We start from the raw sequence: 5273 nt of genomic DNA, 5'->3' as shown, positions 1-5273 counted from the left end.
ATTTAAAAAATTTAAAAAGTTATCGCCCTGATACTTATCCCTTAGGCAATTGGCAAAAAGGGGGCCCCAAATCTTTGAAAATTTCCTTGTTACCCGGTCCAAATAAAATTTTGCCATTAAAAGTACCCCCAAAGTAACTTTTAAAAATTAAAAAAAAAACCGACCGCTACTTATCCCAACCGAAAGGCAGATCCGGTTGGAAAAAATTTTGAAACCTTAACTAATCTTTGAATTTTTTTTTTGGTTAAAAATATGAAGTACAATTAAAATTTTTTTTTAATTTTGGGAAAATTTTTTAAGAGATAGGGATCGATAGGAAGGGAGATATTTTGGTGAATGGGAAACAAAAAAACCCTTTTTAAATTTAAATTAAGTTTTTTTGTTTCCTAAATATGAAATTTTGTTACCCCTCATATTTCCGCTATTTTCACTATTTTTTAAAGTAAAATAGAAATAAGAACATCTACTTGAAATATATAACTTAGTTATAGGTTGTTAGAATAAAAAAAGTAGCTATTTATGAAAATTTTACTTTTAAAAAGGGGTCCCCTTTTGACTAATTTTACGGATAATACATCCCAATAACATAGTTATTGGGTAACTCTATCCACTAAGACTTTAGCATTTTTCTCTGATGGAATTTGAACCTGAGATTGTTATCAATCCACTTGGCCACAAACCTTCACAACCGGTTATTTAAATTGATTTCGCTATTTTTTCATTGGGTTTCCCTTTGACAATGAAAATGGCAAGTTTTGTTCTCTCTTTTCCCCCATAAAAAGAATAAATAGGAGGTGTTGGAGGGGTGCCGTTTCATGCGGGGAAAGGGGTCCCTTTTTTCCGATTTATTAGTAAACCCCTTCTTTTAGGGGCCCCAATTTTTGGTTCAGAAAAAATATATGTTATTTGGGGTGGAAAAGAAACTAAATGTGACAAATATAAAAATTTTAAATTTTAAAAAGTTGGGGTTGAACAAGTAAAAAAACCCCGACAAAGGTTTTATGACAAAAATTTTAAGTAATGGATTCCCTATAAGTATGGAACGCCAAGTAATAAACCAAAAAACAGTGTACGTAAAAGTTACACTACACCATTAGTATCTTTTTATTTTCATTTTTCCATATGTGGTATCTTCTTTTCTATTTTTAGCCTAGGCTGGACGGCCAAAAAATAAAATTCAAGCAAAAAAAACAAAATTTTTGTAGCAATGAATGTTAAAATAGATAAAAATTTATATACACCCTTGTAATTGACTTTTAACAATCTCACCTCTGAAATTACGATGTTCGTCTTTTATAGAAGTTTTTCCTAAATTAAAAGATGAAGGGGTTTGTATAATATACATTTTTTTTTTCCCCGCATTAAATTTGAAGTAATCGAGACTCCAATATAGTTCGACGCTAAGTAAGAAAAAAAAATATATAAAAAAATTTAAACCCGGGCATTAGTATCTTTTTTGTTTAATTTTGGGGAAAGGGACCCTTCCCCGACTATAAATTTTAAAAACCCCCTTCCTTTTGGTCCCCTTTTCCCCCCCAAACTTATTTAAAACGGAATAATTACCCCCCCAAAACCGTGCCCCCCTCATATGAGAGAGTGACATACACTCTTCCACGTGTATTTATTTGTTTTCTTCTTTTTTTTTTTAATTTTTTTTTTTACGTGTCAATTTTTTTTTTAAAAAAAAAATAAAAACCCAATTTTTATTAAAAAAAAAGAGTTTTAAAACCCGCTTTTTTTAATTTGAAAATTTTATTTTTTAAACCCATTTAAAAAAAAAAAAATAAAAACATGGATTAAAAACCGAATTTTCTTTTAAAAAAAAGGGTTTTTAAACCCCCTTTTTTTGAAAAAAAAAAAAAAATGAAAAATGTTTTTTTTTTTTAATAGGGAAAAAAAATGGATTTGTTAAAAATATGGAAAACTTGATTTTTTTTTTAAAATGTCTTAAAAAATCTTGATTTTCATGATTTCTTTTTCTTAGGACACTTTTATTTTTCAAATAAAATGGAAAAATTTTTTTCTTGCCAAAATGTGAAAAAAAACCTAATTTTTAAAAAATTTTAAAAAAATTAATTATTTTCTTAACATGTGGAAAACCCTTTTTTTAAAACTAAATGGGAAGACTAGATTTATTTTAAAATTTTTTAAGAAAATCGATTTTTAAAAAAAAATTAAATTTTTTCCCCTTTTTTTGTTTCCCCAAAAAAAGGAAAAACAAAATTCTTTGCCACATCTTTTTTTGGGGGGTTAATTTTTCCCGTTTTAAATAAGTTTGGGGGTAATGGGCCCCGGGGAAAGGTAAGGTGTGTCGTTAAAAAACCCGGATATTTTCGGGGGAACGGGCCTTACCCCTTTTAATTTTTCCATATTAGTGTCTTTATTTAAACTATCTTGAGCCCGGGGTTTGAAAAACCCAATAAATTGAAAATTACATATAGGGGAAAATAAGGTAAAAATAGGCATTTACGGGCGGGGTTACTCAAATGAAAAAGATAGCCCTGACCTAATGAATATGTTTAAGAAATCTAAATTAAAGTTCCGATTCTAATACATTTTTTTTTGATGGTTTGGTAGAAATAAATTTTTGTGTTGTAGTTACTCAAATAAATAAAAAAAAAAGAATAGCATAATATAAAAGATTTTTAAAAAATCTCATCATACACGATTTAAATGTTTGTCAATAAAAACCAACTCCAAAGTTAAGGGGTTATACAAGGTATTTGGAAACCATCATGGAAAATTTTTTGGGGTGGATTGAAGAAATTCAAAGTACAAGGGAAAGGTTTCAAATCAAATCACCCCCGGGGGAAGGGAAAAAAATTCAAATTATTTAGCAAATAAAAAACATGGCCGGGGGGAATTGAAATATCAAAACTTTAAAGCCAAAATTGAAGGCCCATAGACTAATCAAAAAGGATAATCAATCCCATACACGAGATTGAAAACAATTAAATAAAGGAAAAAATCAAAAAAATCGGCCCAAGAAGGAAAACAATTTTGACAAAAAAATGAAAGCACGCAATAGAATACAACAACGGAACTATGGAGATCGAAAACCGGGGGAAAAAAAGAACAACCCAAAAAACCTCATCAAACTCAAAACTCGATCTACAACAAAAACCAAAAGGGAAAAAATAAAAAAAACTCACCTCGATTGAGCTCACAAACCAAAAAGGGGGCGTACAACTTCCCAAATTTAAGATCTTTGGAAGAAAAGGGCATGGAATCATCATGCCCATGACTGGGGAAAGGGAAAAATTAGAAACACATTTGACGAATCTCATATCTCACTTTCTACTTTCTAAACTAGGACTTTCTTTATTTTTTGCACTTTCCCTTTCTAGAGTAGATGCATTTTTCTTCGTTTCTTTCATTTGTTTTGTTAAGACTCTACTTATTCAACAAATAGGCCCATGCATGGCTGATATTTAAAAAAAAAAAATGTTTGTCAATATATAAAAGTTATACATGTCACGTTTAACAAGAGGTTAAAGGTTCAACCTATAAGTACAGAAAAATTCTGGTGGAAAGCGTTTTCTCGTGACATAAATCTGAAGTAATCGAGACTCCAATATAAGTATTAGGCATCAAGTAAGAAACAAAAACAAGTGTATATAAAAGTTAAACTGCCCATTAGTATTTTTTTTTTCATTTTTCCATTCATAGTGTCTGTTTTAACTAGTTTTAGCCTACGTGCGCTGCGCGTGCTAATAAATTGAAAATTTTATATAAAAAATAGAAAATTTTATATAAAAAGAACAAATTATGTAAAATAGCAATGAACATTAAAGTAGATGCAACATTCATATATATCTTTATAATTGACTTTTAAGGAATCTCATCTCTACACAATTTACGATGTTTCTTGATATACAGAAGTTATCTGTCGCATCAAATAAGAAGTTAAGGTTCAAACTATAAGTATAGAAAAATCCTGACAGAAAGCATTTTTCCTCAGGTTGTTAATTTAACGGTAGAGTATTCAGTTTTTAAGTCCGCCGACTAAAAAAAATGACGTCACTTCTTCCATAAGACACATGTCCCCTCTCACCGACCTAATCCAATTTTTTCATGTCTGGTTAGTCAAACTATTTAGAAAATATTTTCTCTTGGAAAACAAGTTTCTTAAAAATGTGGAAAATGACTTTCTCGTTAGCTGAACAAGTTACATGTTAACATTTCAAAGCTTCATCGCTGCCCTCCTCACTCATCCAACGCCCCGTATCCCTACCTCTTGGCCATGTCGCAATTCCTAGCATTCTTCAGGAAAATCCTGCGCCCATTTGCCATTACTCGCTAATCTCGGGACAAAAAATACGAATGGAATTGACTCGACTAACGAGCGATGATTTGCAATTCAGTAGGGTCTATATTTTCCCGTTATAGGTGCACCAGTCCGGAACCTTCTTCTTCATCTTTTTCTTCATATATATAACTTTCCAAAAATAGCCATTTTCTGTTAATATTCCTTCATTTAACATTACCCATTTTCTCAAGTTCTTTTCTTTTGGGTCTATAAAGAGAAATCTTTAACTTTTGAATCAAGTGGGTATTTGAGTTTTTCAATAGGCAGAGAAAGATGTTGACCAATATATCCCTTTACATTCTTCGTTTTTTCCGCTTTGTCCTTCGGATTGGTGGGTCGACTTCTCCAAAAGGATTTCTGGTAACAAACTTTAGATTATGCATGCTACTTTCTTGATTTGTGTTGTTTGCTTCATGTTTATGTTTGATGCTGCATTTTTGTTATGTTTGGTGGTGGTTGGGTTTGTTTTGGATTTTCCTCATGTCTTAGAGGATATTTTGGACTTGGTTCAGCTTTGAGTTATTGTTTTTTAATAACCGTGGTGTCTGGACTAGCCTTTAGACTAATTTTACGGGATACGTGCCACATCTCAATAACACAGTTATTGGGTAACTCTTCCATTAAGACTTTAGCATACCTCCGCTGTGATTTGAACCTGAGACCATTATCAATCCACTAGGCCACACCCTTGGCTACAACTTCGAGTTATTTTAAATTGGATTATGCTATGTTTTCGTATTCTGGGTTCCTTGGACAATGAAAATGGCTAGTTTTTTATCTGTCATTTTTTCGAGTAAAAAGAAGAAATGAGGAGTGTATTGGAGTGCGTGACCGTCTCATGTCATGTGAGGAAGGGTACCTTTTCCTGATTTATTCAGGTCCACAATACCTTCTTTTATGTGCGAGCCTGATTACTTTCTTCGGTTAAACACGTGAAAATATATGTTAGTTGAGTGGGGCAAAT

The 5273-nt window shown here is 31.5% G+C and overlaps 1 protein-coding gene across 1 annotated transcript in view; it reads left to right on the top strand.

Moving 5' to 3' along the window:
* Window positions 1-5273, top strand: part of LOC132068189 (UDP-glucuronic acid decarboxylase 6-like) — a 97841-nt gene that overhangs the window by 84337 nt on the left and 8231 nt on the right. The window lies entirely within an intron of this gene.

This window comes from Lycium ferocissimum, chromosome 8 (assembly GCF_029784015.1).
Source record: "Lycium ferocissimum isolate CSIRO_LF1 chromosome 8, AGI_CSIRO_Lferr_CH_V1, whole genome shotgun sequence".
Taxonomy (NCBI): Eukaryota; Viridiplantae; Streptophyta; class Magnoliopsida; order Solanales; family Solanaceae; genus Lycium; species Lycium ferocissimum.
This window is presented reverse-complemented; position numbering and strand designations above follow the sequence as displayed.